Source organism: Bufo bufo, chromosome 1, assembly GCF_905171765.1.
Source record: "Bufo bufo chromosome 1, aBufBuf1.1, whole genome shotgun sequence".
Taxonomy (NCBI): Eukaryota; Metazoa; Chordata; class Amphibia; order Anura; family Bufonidae; genus Bufo; species Bufo bufo.
This window is the reverse complement of record NC_053389.1, coordinates 697,895,371-697,913,790: the sequence shown is the minus strand read 5'-3', so window position 1 is coordinate 697,913,790 and position 18,420 is coordinate 697,895,371. Positions and strand designations below refer to the sequence as shown.

General features: G+C 43.0%; 1 protein-coding gene across 1 annotated transcript in view; it reads right to left on the bottom strand.

Annotated features, from left to right (window-relative positions):
• Positions 1-18,420, bottom strand: part of SLCO3A1 (solute carrier organic anion transporter family member 3A1) — a 490,487-nt gene that overhangs the window by 161,983 nt on the left and 310,084 nt on the right. The window lies entirely within an intron of this gene.

Below are 18,420 nucleotides of genomic sequence, written 5' to 3'. Positions count from 1 at the left end.
CCTCATCCAGGTGCAGGTCAGTACTGCTTGCTGCTGACTGAAGTTTGCTTGAACTTTGTCCGTTCCAGTGTGTGACAAACTACCCGCCAATCCTGTCGTTCTATGCCACAGTTGCCATACAGGTCTCATCCACCAGAGACTTCTGGAGGCGAATCCACTGTGAGCACATCAGACGTTTAAGATTGGTTTGTGTGCCCATACTTTTAAAATCAGAAAAATAAAAATTATCGATTTCCCGCTGGAAATCAGATTAATTTGCTGCCACCACTCTTCGTATGGAATCGGGGCAAAGAGACCCCGGCTAGCTAATCCTAAAGGGAAGAAATGGTTATTTGCAACCTAGCTAACCAATTAACAATTTAGAAAAATAAGACAATGCGGTAGTCTGTCTCCTCTGAGGATAGAGTTCTTAGCATAAACCACATAATCAAGGAACAAGGGCAAAACTGGAACAATGCAATCGTTAATTTTATTCTAAAAACTATACACCAAAAATATATACATTAAAACTGACAGATAAATATACCTGCCAGTCGAGCAGATTGGTTGGATAGAAATAGGTAAGAGGTGGAAGGGTATAGAATGTCTGTTAGTTCAGAATTACCGTGGTATAGACCAGTAAAAGATAAAGTCTTTGAAAGGAATAATCCAAGATTGCGGGGTGCCCGTGTCCAGCGGGCGGTCGTGATGTTAGTCGACGTCAGATGGTAGATGAAAGACCCAGGACCTGAGTGTGTCACTGTTTTTACCGACTCTGAAGCAGGGAGTGGTTATGATGCGTACAGGTCCAGCCTTGTGTAATTGGAACAGGGGCAGTCCTTTGCCCCATAGGGAGAAAATCTGGCAGAATCTTTGCTTTGCCCATTTCTTCATATCCCGTAAGTCCAAGAAATAGAGTTGATATTGATAATCAGTACAATTTTACACATCATCTGATACCAAATATGACTGGAAGATAATACAGGGTGCCTGAGAACCTTTATATCTCAGAGCGGGAATCTCTGATTTGCCCGCGGGTTTCCTAGAAGGTGGGTTAGAAGAACCGGTCCCTTTCATATTTCCATAACCCATGGAATATTAGGAAAATATGGGAAAAATATGAAGTCTATGGATTGAAGGTGACTTTCAGGTCATCTTCCTTCCTGTACCAACCAGCTGTATGATAAGGATCTGTCCTTTTCTTCTGAAGCTCGCTGCCCAGGCTAAAAGTGGGAGACCTCCCGCGATGCCGGAGCCGCTCCGACTACAGAAAGGAAGTTTTTATGAGGTTCTGTCAAGAAAATACCAGATTGATTGGTACTTAACCTGGCATGGGGGCAGGAAGATTGTTTGGCAAGGGGTTGCTAATTGTACCTCTGATCTGTGAGCTGTGCTAGCAAGGGTGAATTACTTTGGGTTGAAAAAAAGATTTTAACCCTTTGTGTGCAGGTGAAGGCTCTGGTGATTTTAAAACCGGACACATTCGCGATTTCTTCGTGTTGCTGAGATCGCGAATCGTCACACAGTGGGACCCAGGACCCGGGATTTTCCGTGTCGTATCCGTTCACTTGGCAAGTTACACAAGGACTTATGCATGGATCGGGACTACTCCTGGCTTCCCTTTGTTTTGTTTGCCTGATATTAGCTCCAGTGAAGTTTTTCCTGGACTTTGTTTATTTTGTTAATAAACCCCTTGACTTCATCTTCACTGGTCTGTTTTGTTGGTGCCTTGCATTACAGAACAGTGGGCCCAACAAACAGTTGCCATGGAAAGAATTCAGCAGCAGCTAACTGAGTTAACAGGATCAGCTAATCTGTTAACCCAACAACGCCCGAATGTACCGTCAGTCGCTGCAGCTGATATCCAGGAGCAACTGTCTAATGTGATGGGGGAGGTTCAGCAGCTGCTCCAAGGAACCTCCACGTTACCTGTCACGATCGCAAGACACCAAGTGGAGCTGAAGATTCCTCTGCCTGACTCCTGCACAAGAGATAGACAGGAATTCCTAAACTTCAGGGACTCCGGTATTTTATATTTCCAGTTGCGGCCGATAGCTTCCAGCAATACCAGACAGAGGATTGGGATCATAATGTCCTTGCTGCATGGAGATCCCCAACGTTGGGCATTTAATTTACCCCAGGACCACGCCGCTTATTCGTTAGTCAAAGCTTTCTTTGAGGCCATGGCCGTTATCTACGACGATCCGGATCGTACCCGTACTGCCGAGAACCATCTCAAACATACTCAGCAAGGTTGCCGCCCTGCCGAAGAATCCGCCGTGGAATTCAGGGGATGGGCATCTTTCACCACCTGGGGCGACTCAGCCCTCCGCCATAGTTTCCGGCTGGGACTTTCTGATGCAGTCCGGGATCTTCTTCTAGCCTTACCCACTCCCGTCTCATTGGAGATGGCCATCTCCCAGGCAATCGATGCTGACAGACGGATCCGTGAGAGGTGGGTAGAACGGTCGACTCGCTTTACACCTTCACGGCCACATCCAGGGGCCACCAAGCCGGCAGAAGAGCCAATGGAGGTTGGGTCCTCCCATCTTACACAAGCGTAACGAGCTCGTTGCCAACAGAAAGGTCTGTGCCTGTTTTGTGGAAAAACAGGACATCTCGTTAAGACCTGTCCCCTCCTGTTAGCGGGAAACAAATAAACCTAGGGGGCATAGAGGAGAACCTCCTAGGTGCTATTATCTCTCCTCCAACTCGAGTGATGATACCTATTTCACTACATTGGCAAGACAAAGTCCATGTGTTTTCTGCCCTGATTGATTCTGGGGCCGCAGGGAATTTTATGGACTCAGTCTTGGTTCATCGACTTGGCATCCCGCTTATCCAGCCAAAGACAACCCTGTCAGTGACCGCTATTGATGGATCTCTACTCCAGGATGGTCGTGCAGTGTGGATGACACCAAGAATGCATGTTACAGTGGAGGCTGATCATTGGGAGACCTTAAGCCTTTTTGTCCTGGACATGCCATCCACTCCTGTGATTTTGGGTCTCCCTTGGTTGAGACTCCATAATCCGATAGTGGACTGGTGCTCAGGTCAGATTTGCCGGTGGAGTATTGAATGCCTCACTCGGTGCATATGTCCTGAGTTGCCACTAGTCTCCACGGAAGTATTAAGTACAGTACCCCAGCATTACCATCACTTCCAGGACATGTTCAGTCCACAGGGGGCTGATGTGTTACCTCCCCATAGGTCATATGATTGTCCCATAGATCTGATGCCAGGAACTATGCCTCCCCGGGGACATCTATATAATCTCACTGGGCCTAAGATTTAGGATATATTAAAGAGAATCTCGAGAAGGGTTTTATTCGTCCATCCACTTCCCCCGCTGGAGCCGGGTTCTTCTTCGTGGAGAAGAAGGATGGAGGCTTGAGACCCTGCATCGACTTTCGTGCCCTCAATCGGATCACGGTGAAGAACCGGTACCCTCTGACTCTGATTGACAATTTGTTTTCTCAGGTGGCAGGGGCCCGGATCTTCACCAAACTCGATTTGAGGGGTGCATATAATTTGGTACGCTTCAGAGAAGGTGATGAATTGAAGACCGCATTCAACACCAGGGACGGGCATTACGAGTATCTCGTTATGCCTTTTGGTCTCTGTAATGCTCCCGCTGTCTTCCAGGAGTTCATCAATGATGTCCTCAGGGATTTCTTAGGTAGGTTTAGATTAGATACTAATCTACTCATCTGATTTGGTGTCTCATCGGAGACACGTGTGTCAGGTTTTCCAGAAGCTGAGGGAAAACCGCCTCTTTGCCAAACTTGAGAAGTGTCTGTTTGAGGTAAGGGAATTGCCTTTTCTGGGGTATATTATCTCAGAAAGGGGATTGGCTATGGATCCATCCAAACTTACTGCTGTCTTGGATTGGCCTCGGCCTAAGGATCTGAAGGGACTGCAGCGTTTCTTAGGCTTTGCCAACTTATACGTTTATTAAGAATTTTTCTGCGATAGTGGTACCTCTCACAAACCTCACTAAGAAGGGAGCTAATCTTTCAAAGTGGATGAGAGAGGCAGACAGAGCCTTTGAAACACTAAAGCAGGCCTTTTGCACTGCGCCAATCCTTACTCATCCAGACACTTCCCGACCTTTTTGTCCTCGAGGTCGACACCTCCGAGGTTGGTGTTGGGGCAGTTCTTTCACAGTATTCTGGGGTCCCTGAGAGGTTACAGCCCTGTGCATTCTTCTCTCGAAGCTCTTTCCAGCCGAGTGTAATTATGACATTGGCAATAGAGAGCTTCTGGGAGTAAAATTGGCTTTTCAAGAGTGGAGACATTGGCTAGAGGGTGCGGAACATCTCATTACGGTTTACACTGACCACAAAAATTTAGAGTATCTAGAGACTGCCAAGATACTCAACTCCCGACAAGCTCGGTGGGCATTGTTTTTCACCCGCTTCAATTTTCGCCTCACGTATAAGCCAGGTTCTATAAATGTGAAGGCAGAGGCTCTGTCCTGCTGCTTTCTTGAGGCTGCTTCCATTCTGAGCTCTGAGCCAGAGACTATTCTTCCAACTAAATGTTTTCTGGCCGCCCTAGGGACCGCAGAGTTAATGGAGGATTTGTCCTCCCTTCTCGAGCCTCTACAGGCAAAGAGTCCGCCTAACAATCCCAAGGGGCGATGGTTTGTACCGGTTAACCTTCGGTTAAAGGTTATCCAATAACTTCACGACTCCAAGTCTACAGGGCATCTGGGTGTTAAGAAAACACTTGCCCTTATTAAACTCCACGTTTGGTTGCCCAGTATGTCCGTGGATGTTAAAGCCTATGTCCAGGCATGTAGTGTGTGTGCTGGATGTAAACCATCTCGGTCCGCCCCTTCTGGTTCTTTGCTCCCACTGCACATTCCTCAGGTTCCATGGACTCACATCTCCATGGACTTCATCACAGATTTGCCAAGGTCCTCTGAAAGTACGGTAATCTGGGTAGTGGTAGACCGTTTTAGTAAAATGGCCCATTTTATCCCACTTCCCGGATTGCCTTCGGCTAGAGAATTGGCAGATCTATTTTTTAACCATGTCTTTCGATTACACGGAGCGCCGTTTGATATTGTTTCAGATTGAGGTGTTCAATTCATCTCTCGGTTCTGGCGTTCTTTCTGCTCCTGGTTGGGTATAAATTTGTCTTTCTCTTCCGGTTTTCACCCGGAGAACAACGGTCAGACGGAAAGGACTAACCAGACCCTGGAGCAATATCTCCGGTGCTTCGTGTCAGACTCCCAGGAGAAATGGGCTGCGCATCTACCCTTCGCGGAGGTGGCTTATAACAACTCTGAGCATGCTTCCACTAAGATGTCTCCGTTCAGGTGCGTGGGGGGTAGGGATCCAAGGCTCTATTCTGTGGCCGGGCCCTCCACTGACTCACCGGTGTTGGATCGATGGTGCGAGGATAGAGACCCCATTTGGTCGTCGGTTCAGCGGAATCTCCGCAGTGTGGAAGCACAACAGAAGAAATTTGCTGATTGTCATCCCACTGTAGAGCAAAAGTTTAAGGTGGGAGATCAGGTGTGGGTCTCCACCCAGAACATTCCGCGGCGTCAGCCATCTTCCAAGTTGGGTCCTTGATTCATTGGTCCATACCCAGTGACGCAGAAGTTCAACCGAGTTACGAACAAGGTTGTTCTTCCACCGTCAATTTGAGGAGTGAATACCTTTCATGTATCACTTCTCAAATCGGCATCTGACTCCACCCCCTTCATTCAGACTCCACCCCCCGTTGGAAGTCCAAGGGGTGCCAGAGTTTGAGGTGAACTGGATTTTGGACTCTCGTTTTGTCCAGAGGTCTCTCCAATACTTAGGAGACTGGAAGGGCTTTGGTCCAGAAGAGAGATGTTGGGTACCTGCTCGTCAGGTGCATGCGGATGAGTTGGTGGCAGCTTTCCACCGGGATAATCCGGGGAAAGCTTGCTTGGAGTCTTCTGAGCCGCCTCCGCGAGGGGGGAGTAATGTAAGATCCTCACCTGTCTCGCACTCCGGTGTGACCAAAAAGGGTCCTCGTGGAGGTGCGGGACAGGTTACGCGTGTCTCCACTGATACACCAGCTCCGACCCCTTTGCGAACCGACGCGGGGACGTGTTCGCATGTGCGCCGGAGGGGAATACCGCATGGGTTTCGGGGACAGCTTGTCTATGTCGACGCGCTTGCACAGAGCCCGTCGTGCGTCCACGTGTACGCTCAAAGACGTGTTTGAAAAGGGATACGTGGTCGCGCGTACACACTTCTTATGCGCTTCGCCGACCGGCAATGGGAATATCATCTGGCCACAAGTTCAAAGTAGATTAGGGGACTTGCATTTGTCTAATTGACTAATGACCGACCAAAGCCTTGTACACAGGTGTAGGGCAGGATCATGACCTATGGGGAGTGGACACTTGGTACCCTGGGATTTGTTAGCAGGCACATAAAAGGTGGCCCCCCAGGTCGGTCAGTGCCCACTGTTATCTTCCCTCATCCAGGTTCAGGTCAGTACTGCTTGCTGCTGACTGAAGTTTTCTTGGACTTCGTCCGTTCCAGGACCCGGGATTTTCCGTGTCACATCCGTTCACTTAGCAAGTTACACAAGGACTTATGCACGGATCAGGACTACTCCTGGCTTCCCTTTGTTTTGTTTGCCTGATATTAGCTCCAGTGAAGTATTGCCTGGACTTTGTTTATTTTGTTAATAAACCCCTTCACTTCATCTTTACTGGTCTGTTTTGTTGGTGCCTTGCATTACAATTAGTTGTGGATAGGGGATAACTAATACTTGGCACAACCCCTTTAAATAAAATGTAATTCAATTTAATTTGCTAATCCTTTTTTGTAGTATTCTTTACACTGCCAGCGCAATCGCCGTTCCCCATCATTGTGTCCGTTCCATACAATGGAATGCGATTTGTTACGAAGTAACCAAATCAAATTTTTTAAAACTTTGCTCATTGCTAGTTGTGATGTGAATTGCAGCCTGTCAAGGGTTAAACTAGCATGTATTGAATTTGTATTTTAAAAAATTGGAGTCCTTAACAAAAAAAATGTTATTGTAGTGTACAAAAATTTGGGGTTGAAACTATATATGTTTTTCTTAGATTTATATTATATCCACATATATTTGTACAAATACTGTATTTGCAGTTTGGATTTTCCTAAAAAAAAAATCTCTGGAAGGATACAATGATTTCATATGCAGGTATTAAAAGCAAGCACTTTTGATTCAAATATCAGTTTTGAATGTAATATCGCCTAGCTTTGCTGTGATTTTTATCCTCTAGGGATTGTATTGAATTGCCAAGTCCTTTGTGCTTTCAAACTGGAAAGTTCAAATCCCAGTGGGAGTTAAACACACACTTTTTGCCTGCATATAAAGAGCAGAGAGACAGTGGACTACACAGACAATAATCCCTCAATCTTGCAATGTACTGTAGACACCTTCTATACAATAAGAGAATATAAATAAAACATCAAGGACGCTAGAATCTTCAGCCAAAATGTTTGTCTTCAAGCAGGCGGTGGTGAAATGCTGCCAAATCCAAAACAATATTGAAAATGCTGTTTGCGGAGGGCAGTACCAGTAATTGCTTAGGAAAAGAGCTGCCGCTTTTCTTCTGTAAATCTCATTAAAGGCAAATTTTATACTAATGGTGAAAAGTACTAGGTTGGTTTCTTTCGCTGTTCTCTTTCTCAACATTTTAAAACCTACCGGTAAATCTTAGAGAAAATGATTAGTTGCCATCACTAAAAATAATCTCTGAAAAAGATATTGGAACAAAGAGAAATAATGTGGCAGCCAGAAGCCTTGACAAAAGTCCCCGTATATACACAGCTTTCAGTCCAAGCAATCACCAGCATCAAAGTACAGGAAAGGAATTGATTTTTTTTTTTTATTTATTTTGCTCAAATCATGTTCATCTGTGTATTCGGCCTCCAACTAATTCTCAGTGGTGTCCACCTTGTGTCTGTTCCTTGTAGTTCATTTTATATAATCTGCAAATTAATTTTGTCAACAAAACTATGTATAAGTTATGGTAAGTGAAAAATCATTTTGCCTTTGTTTTTGTCAATATGGGTCCTTGTTTCTATTTTTGACAAAATTGTAATTTGTGAACATTAAACCTTAGGATACCGGAGGTTTTTTCGTTTTTGCGTTTCCATTTTTCTTCTCTATCTACCTTGAGCCATAACTTTTTTATATTTACATTCAAAAAGCTGTATGAGGGCTTATTTTTTGCGGGACAAGTTGTGCTTTCTAATGCCACCATTAATTATGGCATACAATGTAGTGGTAAGCGGTAAAAAAATTCCAAAGGGGGTGGAATTGGAAAATAATATGGGTTTTGTTCGCACGGCGTTCCGTTTGCAGCAAAACCCATGCCCTTCATTCTCTGGGTCAGTACGATTACAACACTACCCCATATGTATAGGTTTTTATGTCTAAATAGTGTAAAAATAAATGTCAACTTTGAAAAAAAAAAAAAATTTTACATCACCATATTCTGACCCCTATAACTTTTTTTTATAGTTATATCTACTGAGCTATGTGGGGGCTCATTTTTTTGCAGGACATTCTGTAGACTTTTTGATCACTTTTTGTTTCATTTTTTCAAGAGAAGCAATGAAAAACATGGCATAATGACCATTTTCACCCTTTTTTCCGTTACGCCATTCGCCGTATTGTAAAAATATTTTTATATTTTAATAGTATGGGTGTTTTCGGTCATGAAGAAGTGATGTTTATATTTTTTATTTAGGTATTTTTTTTTAATATAGAAAGGAGGGTGATTTAAACTTTTATATATTTAAAATTTTTATTATATCGTTTTTTGTAATGATTTTGAAGCTCATATATGAGCATATAAAATGATTTTTTTATTTTGACCAATTATATATTTTTTAACTGGACCTATTACTGAGAATTGCTCATTTCTTATGTTGGCCTGCCACCTGGTGGCCAAAATAAGAGGCTGAGCGCATTCAAACCAATCCTGTGGCCAATGGGGATGCCAGTAACACTCACTTATATATGCTGGTAATATATATATATATATATATATATATATATATATATATATATATATATATATAATTACTACAGGACAAAGGGTAGGGCAGCAATCTACCTCTGTATATTAAGGTGAAAGTGAATGTCAAGCCTCAATCGTCTGTTTATGTATACTGTTTCCACACAGTTGCAATTAAAAATTTTGTGGGGAGGTTCAATTTTATTAAGATATATATATACACTGCTCAAAAAAATAAAGGGAACACAAAAATAACACATCCTAGATCTGAATTAATTAAATATTCTTCTGAAATACTTTGTTCTTTACATAGTTGAATGTGCTGACAACAAAATCACACAAAAATTAAAAAATGGAAATCAAATTTTTCAACCCATGGAGGTCTGGATTTGGAGTCACACTCAAAATTAAAGTGGAAAAACACACTACAGGCTGATCCAACTTTGATGTAATGTGCTTAAAACAAGTCAAAATGAGGCTCAGTAGTGTGTGTGGCCTCCACGTGCCTGTATGACCTCCCTACAACGCCTGTGCATGCTCCTGATGAGGTGGCGGACGGTCTCCTGAGGGATCTCCTCCCAGACCTGGACTAAAGCATCTGCCAACTCCTGGACAGTCTGTGGTGCAACGTGACGTTGGTGGATAGAGCGAGACATGATGTCCCAAATGTGCTCAATTGGATTCAGGTCTGGGGAACGGGCGGGCCAGTCCATAGCATCAATGCCTTCGTCTTGCAGGAACTGCTGACACACTTCAGCCACATGAGGTCTAGCATTGTCTTGCATTAGGAGGAACCCAGGGCCAACCGCACCAGCATATGGTCTCACAAGGGGTCTGAGGATCTCATCTCGGTACCTAATGGCAGTCAGGCTACCTCTGGCGAGCACATGGAGGGCTGTGCGGCCCTCCAAAGAAATGCCACCCCACACCATTACTGACCCAATGCCAAACCGGTCATGCTGGAGGATGTTGCAGGCAGCAGAACGTTCTCCACGGCGTCTCCAGACTCTGTCACGTCTGTCACATGTGCTCAGTGTGAACCTGCTTTCATCTGTGAAGAGCACAGGGCGCCAGTGGCGAATTTGCAAATCTTGATGTTCTCTGGCAAATGCCAAACGTCCTGCACGGTGTTGGGCTGTAAGCACAACCCCCACCTGTGGACGTCGGGCCCTCATATCACCCTCATGGAGTCTGTTTCTGACCGTTTGAGCAGACACATGCACATTTGTGGCCTGCTGGAGGTCATTTTGCAGGGCTCTGGCAGTGTTCATCCTTGCACAAAGGCGGAGGTAGCGGTCCTGCTGCTGGGTTGTTGCCCTCCTACGGCCTCCTCCACGTCTTCTGATGTATTGGCCTGTCTCCTGGTAGCGCCTCCATGCTCTGGACACTACGCTGACAGACACAGCAAACCTTCTTGCCACAGCTCGCATTGATGTGCCATCCTGGATAAGCTGCACTACCTGAGCCACTTGTGTGGGTTGTAGACTCTGTCTTATTCTACCACTAGAGTGAAAGCACCGCCAGCATTCAAAAGTGACCAAAACATCAGCCAGGAAGCATAGGAACTGAGAAGCGGTCTGTGGTCACCACCTGCAGAACCACTCCTTTATTGGGGGTGTCTTGCTAATTGCCTATAATTTCCACCTGTTGTCTATACCATTTGCACAACAGCATGTGAAATTGATTGTCACTTAGTGTTGCTTCCTAAGTGGACAGTTTGATTTCACAGAAGTGTGATTCACTTGGAGTTACATTGTGTTGCTTAAGTGTTCCCTTTATTTTTTTGAGCAGTGTATATATATATACACTTCTCAAAAAAATAAAGGGAACACTTAAACAACACAATGTAACTCCAAGTCAATCACACTTCTGTGAAATCAAACTGTCCACTTAGGAAGCAACACTGAGTGACAATCAATTTCACATGCTGTTGTGCAAATGGGATAGAAAACAGGTGGAAATTATAGGCAATTAGCAAGACACCCCCAATAAAGGAGTGGTTCTGCAGGTGGTAACCACAGACCACTTCTCAGTTCCTATGCTTCCTGGCTGATGTTTTGGTCACTTTTGAATGCTGGCGGTGCTTTCACTCTAGTGGTAGCATGAGACGGAGTCTACAACCCACACAAGTGGCTCAGGTAGTGCAGCTTATCCAGGATGGCACATCAATGCGAGCTGTGGCAAGAAGGTTTGCTGTGTCTGTCAGCGTAGTGTCCAGAGCATGGCGGCGCTACCAGGAGACAGGCCAGTACATCAGGAGACGTGGAGGAGGCCGTAGGAGGGCAACAACCCAGCAGCAGGACCGCCTTTGTGCAAGGAGGAACAGGAGGAGCACTGAGAGAGCCCTGCAAAATGACCTCCAGCAAACCACAAATATGCATGTGTCTGCTCAAACGGTCAGAAACAGACTCCATGAGGGTGATATGAGAGCCCGACGTCCACAGGTGGGGGTTGTGCTTACAGCCCAACACCGTGCAGGACGTTTGGCATTTGCCAGAGAACACCAAGATTGGCAAATTCGCCACTGGCGCCCTGTGCTCTTCACAGATGAAAGCAGGTTCACACTGAGCACATGTGACAGACGTGACAGAGTCTGGAGACGCCGTGGAGAACGTTCTGCTGCCTGCAACATCCTCCAGCATGACCGGTTTGGCATTGGGTAAGTAATGGTGTGGGGTAACATTTCTTTGGAGGGCCGCACAGCCCTCCATGTGCTCGCCAGAGGTAGCCTGACTGCCATTAGGTACCGAGATGAGATCCTCAGACCCCTTGTGAGACCATATGCTGGTGCGGTTGGCCCTGGGTTCCTCCTAATGCAAGACAATGCTAGACCTCATGTGGCTGGAGTGTGTCAGCAGTTCCTGCAAGACGAAGGCATTGATGCTATGGACTGGCCCGCCCGTTCCCCAGACCTGAATCCAATTGAGCACATCTGGGACATCATGTCTTGCTCTATCCACCAACGTCACGTTGCACCACAGACTGTCCAGGAGTTGGCAGATGCTTTAGTCCAGGTCTGGGAGGAGATCCCTCAGGAGACCGTCCGCCACCTCATCAGGAGCATGCACAGGAGTTGTAGGGAGGTCATACAGGCACGTGGAGGCCACACACACTACTGGGCCTCATTTTGACTTGTTTTAAGGACATTACATCAAAGTTGGATCAGCCTGTAGTGTGTTTTTCCACTTTAATTTTGAGTGTGACTCCAAATCCAGACCTCCATGGGTTGAAAAATTTGATTTCCATTTTTAATTTTTGTGTGATTTTGTTGTCAGCACATTCAACTATGTAAAGAACAAAGTATTTCAGAAGAATATTTAATTCAGATCTAGGATGTGTTATTTTTGTGTTCCCTTTATTTTTTTGAGCAGTGTATATATATATATATATATATATATATATATACATATAACCAAAAAACGGAACAGCACATCCTGAGACAAATCACAGGTGCAAGCTACCCGGCAATAATACAGCAAACAAAAAAGTAGCAGCACACCACTAAATGCACTAAGACTGAGTGAACAGGTGTATTATACAGTATATAATTACTGCGGCAATAACCAAGGTGTGGCAGCAATCTACCTGGGTGTAAAAAGGTGAAATTCAGTGTCAAGCCTCAATAATCCGTTTACATATATCCATTTTACACATGGTGGCAATAAAAAATTTGGGGGGAGAATTCAATTTAATTAAGCTGCATATGTGTGTGATCAATGCATCAATACAGACATTTTATCACAGCTCAGGCTGATTCCAATGAATGGACCCCGCCTTGCTGGTGGTACCACTTGCCACTGTTGCTTTCTCTCTGCCTACCATCATGTTCTGTACGGCTGCTGTGGCCTGCATCATGTGACTAATGCCTCAATCGTCAGTTTACATGCATTCAGCTTCTACACAGTTTAATTTTTATATTTTATTTTGGGGGGGGGGGGGGTTAAATTTCATTAAGCACCATATGTATGTGATTACTGCATCAATACCAAAATTTTCTCACAGCTCAGACTGATTCTGAATATATAGACCTCGCCTTGCTGGCGGTGCCCCATCTTGCTACTGTTGCTGTTTGTCTGTCTGCCAAACCACCATCAGATTATGTACGGTTGCTGCTGCGGCCTGCATCATGCCACTTTTGCCATTTTCCAGCCATCACATTTTGTAAGACTGCTGCTGCTGCCGCCTCTATCATGCCACCATAAGAAATTAACAAAAAGAGATAAGTTTTCCTAAAAAAAATCTGTCCTAGGAGGCTAGAGGGGTTATATATAGTGATGAGCGGCAGGGGTCATATTCGAATTCGTGATATTTCGCGAATATTTTGTAGAATATTCGTCGAATATTCGCAAATTCGAATATATGTTATATTCTACGATTTTTTTACTTGAAGAATCGGCAATGTAATGATCGTGTAATATGCGAATTTTTGTAATGGGAATTTTTATTGCGAATTTTTAAACTTACAACTATTAGACAAAGAAGATTATAGCACTATATTAGCTAAATTGCTCTATATGAATTTTTTTTTTTCGAATATTCGCTATATTGCTATATATTCTTGTTTTAGAATATTACGAATATTCGAAAAAACGAAGTTATAGCAATATAGCGAATATTCTAAAAACAAAACAAATATAGAGCAATTTAGCTAATATAGTGTTATAATCTTCTTTGGCTAATAGTTGTAAGTTGAAAAATTCACAATAAATGTTTGCATTACAAAAATTCGCAAACAACACTACTCCTAAAGTCAAATATACTGCAGCCTTCTCATTGGCCTACAAGCTAGAAGCAGGGAGGGATCATGTGTACTGATTAAAAAAATAATTGAATATTCGAAATTACGAATATACTGTATATCACTATATTCGAAATATTCGCGAATTTTCAAAGTACCTATATTCGCGATAAAAATTTGAAATTAGAATATTCGTGATCACAGGTGGTTTTAATCACACAAGTCTGCATAAAGTGGTCATTGACCTGTAGCTCCTGATAGCAATGGACATGTTGTGTCAGACAACTGTTCACATGGTGCAGTACTGCGTGGTGGCCTTTGTTTTTGTGGTGCTGTTCTGGTGGGTTGGTGGGACCCAGTGCCTTGGGTGGCATTGTCGGACAGCAGGGGTGCTGTTTGACTCCTGGGTTCCGCCGCCTACCAGGGCAGTGCCGCTTTGTCACCGCAGTGCGCTGCGCCTTTTTGTCAGAGTAGGTCCCACTCAAAGAGGCGACCTTGGCGTGGTGAGTGGGCTTATGCCTTTTGATCAAAACGTACACTAATGCCTCTTGTACAGCATGCAGTATGGGGGGCTGTACACTTCAATATAGCGCTGATAAGCGAGTTAGATCAAAGCATAGCATTGTGGATTTGCGATCCAGTTCTGTCTCTCTCCCCCTGGCATATTCGTGACACTAGTTATATACCAACTTTCAGGACAATTAGAGCAACTTCGGTTTGGCCTGAAACAAATCTCAACTGGTTAGCTGATCTCTATTCCAGACAGGACAATAGAGATAATGACTATTAACAACAATCAGCAGAGTGAATGTAATTATCATCTATGATGACCCACGCAATGTAAACTCTGATATTTGCATATATATACAATGTATGGTTGCGAGAATAGGCCATTAATATTATACTCCCAGAAAACCTTGTTAAAGGGTTGGTCTGTGCAGCCATGTTTTCTTTCCTTCAGTCCAGCTAAAGTAAAAATTGTGCAACCTACCAAATAGTCTTGATACAAATTCCTTACTGTTTGTGTGTTTAGCTCCAAGGCAGACATGTGTGTATTCATGGTCACAGACAAATAAACTCTGTGTGTATGTAGTCTGTACATTAAGTGAACTATAGATTGGCAGAAGTTTATCAACATTATTGTAAAATGCATACATTTACAAGTACCACAAAATGACACAAAAGTATCTATCAACACTTTTTAAAGTTCTTAAGGCAGGTATAAAATGTGTCTAAAGCATACCATAAATCTGATAAATGTCACATATATTTTGGCCCAATTTTTGATAAAATTATTTAGCATTTTGTTTAGTAAAACGGTGTTAAAATGTCACTATTCAAAGAGATGCTAGAATGAATGGGGATAGCATGGACTGCGGGTGATGGATTTTAATTTATTAAAGAGGTTCTCTGATACTTTTCATATGTGCAGACAGGGTGCAGGAGTTAAACAAAGAAACTCACTTACAAAGTGTGTTGGCTTATTGGACCTTTTTATACCAAACCTGACTTATGTTGAAAACAATATGATCTTGAGTTTATCCATTATGATTAGGGCTGAGTAAATCAAAGTATCCAAAGTGGACTTCCATCCTAATTTAAGAGAAAATTTGATTTGCAGCGAAGCCGAATTTCCTCATGCTTCTTGGTAACGAAATTTTTTTCCCTGAATTGACGGTAAAAAAAAATTTCATGCTCACCTCATCCATTTGAGTGTGAAAATTTAGTGCGCAGTGAGGTATGATGTCATCAAGCCGGACGGCGTGAGGATTCGTGCGAGATCTTCAATCAAGATGGCAGTGGAGGCCTCTTTACGCTCAAATGGATAAGGTGAGTATTATTATTTTTTAAACTGATTAACCCCTGAAAGCCCTAATTTTTCATCTCAGATGCAGCAATCAACGATCAAGCGGCATCTGAGGGGTTCAATGACAGGGGGCAGCGCTTTCGCCAGTCCCCATCATTAATGGGAGGGTCTGGAGAAGATCCAGAAGTCATGGTCCATATCAGAACCTCTTAATTGTATGTATACTAATGCCAGAAGCCTGACTAATAAAACTGGTGAACTGGAATTAGTGATGTGTAAGGAGGACTATGACATAGTGGGAATAACTGAGACATGGCTAAATGATGGCTATGACTGGGCAGTTTTGGGGAGGGGTTTGCCTTTATGTAAAGTCCTGTCTAAAGCCCACAGTCCTAGAAGATAAAAGTGAGGGACATGAACATGTGGAGTCACTGTGGGTAGAAAAACATAAAGGCAAAAACAATAATAAAATACTAATAGGAGTTTATTATAAACTACCTAATATACCAGAGTCCACAGATAATCTGCTACTAAATGAGATAGACGGGGTGTCAGATCATAATGAGGTCGTTATTATGGGGGACTTCAACTACCCAGATATAGACTGGGAAACTGAAACCTGTATATCTCATAAAGGAAACAGGTTTTTGTCAATAACCAAAGACAATTACCTTTCCAACTGGTTCAGGCCCGACTAGAGGGACAGCCATACTGGACTTAACCAATAGATCTGACAGAACAACAGATGTGCAGATTGGGGGACACCTGGGAAATAGTGACCATAAAGTAATAACCTTCCAATTGTCATTCAAAGGATTGTTTCTTCAGGGAGGAACAAAAATACCAAACTTCAAAAAAGCTAAATTTAGCCAACTAAGAGAGGCCATAGGCCTAACTAACTGGGGAAAAGTCCTCAAAAATAAAAATACAGCCACAAAATTGGATATTTTTAGAAGCATCCTAAAATCTAATTGTGAGAGGTACATACCTTATGGGAATAAAAGGTTAAGGAACAAGAAAAAAAACTATGTGGATAAATAGAACTGTAAAGAAAGCAATAAATGACAAAAAAAAGCATTTAAAATCACTAAAACAGGAGGGTAGCGAGGAAGCACTGAAAAACTATAAGGAAAAAAATAGAATATGTAAAAAACAAATAAAAGCAGCCAAACTAGAGACCGAGAGATTAATTGCCAAAGAGAGCAAAACTAACCCTAAAATGTTCTTCAATTATATAAATGGTAAAAAGTATAAATCTGAAGGTGTCGGCCCTCTACAGAGCAATGAGGGGGAAGTTAAAGAGAGCGATGAGGAGAAAGCAAAGCTATTAAATATTTTTTTCTCCACTGTATTCACTGAGGAAAATAAACTGTCAGATGAAATGCATAATGTAAAAGTAAATTCCCCATTAAAAGTGCCCTGTCTGACCCTGGAAGAAGTACAACAGCGACTTAAAAAGATTAAAATAGACAAATCGCCCGGACCAGATGGTATATACCCCCGTATTCTAAGAGAATTAAGTAATGTCTTAGCCAGACCCTTATTTCTGATATTTACAGACTCTATACTGACAGGGAGTGTTCCACAGAATTGGCGCATAGCAAATGTGGTGCCAATATTCAAAAAGGGTGCAAAAACAGACCCCGGAAACTATAGGCCGGTAAGTTTAACATCTGTTGTGGGTAAACTGTTTGAAGTTTTTTTAAGAGATGCTATCTTGGAGGATCTCAATGAAAACAAGCAAATAACATCATATCAGCATGGCTTCATGAGGGATAGGTCATCTCAAACTAATTTAATCAGTTTCTATGAGGAGGTAAGTTCTAGACTTGACAGTGGTGAATCAATGGATGTCCTATATCTGGACTTTTCCAAAGCATTTGACACTGTACCACATAAAAGGTTAGTATATAAAATGAGAATGCTCGGACTGGGAGAAAATGTCTGTATGTGGGTAAGTAACTGGCTCAATGATAGAAAACAGAGGGTGGTTATTAATGGTACACACTCAGATTGGGTCACTGTCACTAGCAGAGTACATCAGGGGTCAGTATTGGGCCCTATTCTCTTCAATATATTTATTAATGATCTTGTAGAAGGCTTGAACAGTAAAATATCAATTATTGCAAATGACACTAAACTGAGTAAAGTAATTAATACTGAAGAGGACAATATACTGCTACAGATGGATTTGGATAGATTAGAGGCTTGGGCAGATAAGTGGCAGATGAGGTTTAATACTGACAAATGTAAAGTTATACACATGGGAAGGAATAATGCAAATCACCTGTACATACTAAATGGTAAAACACTCGGTAACACTGACATGGAAAAGGACTAGGAATTGTAATAAACAGCAAACTAAGCAGTAAAAACCAGTGTCAGGCAGCTGCTGCCAAGTCTAATAAGATAATGGGTTGCATAAAAAGGGGCATAGATGTCCGTGATAAGAACATAGTCCTACCACTTTACAAATCACTAGTCAGACCACACATGGAGTACTGTGTACAGTTCTGAGCTCCTGTAAACAAGGCAGACATAGTAGAGCTGGAGAGGGTTCAGAGGAGGGCAACTAAAGTAATAACTGGAATGGGGGGACTACAGTACCCTGACAGATTATGAAAATTAGGGTTATTCACTTTAGAAAAAAGACGACTGAAGGGAGATCCAATTACTATGTATAAATATATGAGGGGTCAGTACAGAGATCTCTCCCATCATCTATTTATCCCCAGGACTGTGACGGTAACAAGGGGACATCCTCTGCGTCTGGAGGAAAGGGTTGTACACAAACATAGAAGAGGATTCTTTACGGTAAGAGCAGTGAGACTATGGAACTCTCTGCCTGAGGAGGTGGTGATGGTGAGTTCACTAAAAGAGTTC